The following is a 2,199-nucleotide window of genomic DNA, read 5'->3' on the forward strand; positions in this document are numbered from 1 at the left end:
CTCTTAAATGATTGCAATACTTGCAATAAGTGAAAAAAAGAAAAGCATTGAACTGACATGAAAAATATTGAGAGTCACTGGGGGTCTGTTGTTAGCAATATAGCTGATAGACATTTGAATATATTGGTGGCATATTATTAGACATTAGTAGGTGTAGGAAGAGCCGCAAAAGGTGCAGCGGCCGAACTTCTGACTCTGTGGAAACTGGTTCACAGCTTTAGATGAAGTCAACCTCTAACCAATAAGAAAAAAAACATTGCTTCCAAAAGCGCAGGATGAATCTTTGCCACAGAGCACGGTGAGCTGTGGCAATGCATTGTTTACTGAGGTTAAACTGTATTCTATGTTTGAGCCATGCTGTATTTATTTTATTGATAAGTTAGTGATTTATTGTCTCCCCAGTCTCTCCCGTTGTTTCTTTCCGATCAGTGTAAGCACAACCTGCAGTTTTCTTGGAGTCTGTCACTGCTTCTCAGTTGTTCCAAATAGCACAGAATTTTTAGTTTCCTGCAGGATCTGGTGCAAGCGATTAGTTATTTTGAAAGAATTATGCATCACATGTTTAGTTCACGCATTTCTCGAATTCCTTTTTCGAATTTCTGTTTCTGATAAATTGGTATAATTTCAGAAATTTAAAAAAACAAGTCTCTCAAATTTGCTATTGGGTTAAAGGATTGAGAAGGTTAAAAAAGACTAAAACTATGATTTGGACAAGGTTTTCCCCTTGTTTGAATCCAGCACATCCAGCAAACAAAGTTCCAGCAGAACGCCAAGAACCGGCCAGCCTTTTTTTTTTTTTTTACCTTTATAATGAATGTAACATGTTTGTTTTTCATTACACATGTGATCAAATACAGTACACTTCATCTTTAAAGTGTGCTTAGTAATATAAAGCAGTGTTGGGTATCTCTTTCACAAATGAAGGTTAAATGTCCAAGAAAACAGCATTGAATCTCATCAGCCAGTAAATCCATGCAAAATTTAGTTTAGAGAAGGTTAACTAATGCCAAACTGAAATATAAATATCTTGACAGAAGCACTGCGAAGTAAAGCATAAAGTGTCTCTGGAGGCTCTGTACCACACCACAAACTCTGTCACAAACTGCGTTCAGCAACAGCGAGGAGTTGATTTCACAGGCGGCACGAAAACATCTGTTATACATGTGTTTTAGTTGAACATGTTTACTGGGATCTGCTCACAAGCCTACATTAGATTTTCAAAGTGAAACAGAAAAAGGCAAACCTAGTCAAGCTTTGCTCCTGCAGAAGAGTTTTTTTTTTAAAATTTGCAGCACAGGAGGAATTTCGAATCACAGTCTTTCTCTGCAGTGCAAACAGAAGCCTGTTGAGATTATAAGACATCATTTGTGCCAGTAACTGAGTGAGCTCTTGTGGGTCTGCACAGTGGAGGTCAGTGGGGTTTTATTATGGTAAGTATGTGGGCTCCTGCCCGGTAAAGGTCTTTGAAAATGTCAGCAAATTGCCCTAACATCAGCTCCCAGGATGCTGTTCAGGAGGCTCCTTTCAAGTGCTGGCAATCTTTCTTTACTCACACAGCGCTGAAAGCATTTTCCACATTCATGCAGTTGTGCTGAGGCCTCAGAGCTGCTCAGTTCACCTGCCTGCTCCTCCTGTTTACCACAGCAACTGTTTCACACAAGTTTACTGCAGCTTTAATAATACAGTCGTAACGAGGTGCCCCAGTAAAGACCACTAGAAAGCGCTGCGTCTGTACGCTGCAGAGGAACCTTCTTAAAACTTTAAAAATCTGAAAATGTTAAAACTTTTTTAAAAATTAAAGAGTAGAACTGATTCCGATTGGACAGCTGAGGGACAAAGAGTCTGCTGTGGTACATAAAAAATAACGCAAGCAGTCACTTTTGGGCTCTGCTGCATCTGTAGCGATATAATCCTAAAAGAGAGATTGATTAAAGCACTAAAGCTTTGTACTTGTTGACCCAATAAGAGCTGCATTCGGCCCACTTACCAGGTTGAATTATGTTTTAATATTTGTTCTTCACTCCCTCCTAAGACCATTTAATACCACAAGAGATGCAGCGATATGAATGAGACTAAAATAGTGAAGAGTCACAAGAATACGCCTCAGAAACACATTGAATGGAAAATACAGCTGTAATGAAAGTCATATCTATTTGCTGTAGCTATACTGCTTTTAGCTTCTGTTGTATGTTTAAATTC

This window comes from Acanthochromis polyacanthus, chromosome 4, assembly GCF_021347895.1.
Source record: "Acanthochromis polyacanthus isolate Apoly-LR-REF ecotype Palm Island chromosome 4, KAUST_Apoly_ChrSc, whole genome shotgun sequence".
Classification (NCBI taxonomy): Eukaryota; Metazoa; Chordata; class Actinopteri; family Pomacentridae; genus Acanthochromis; species Acanthochromis polyacanthus.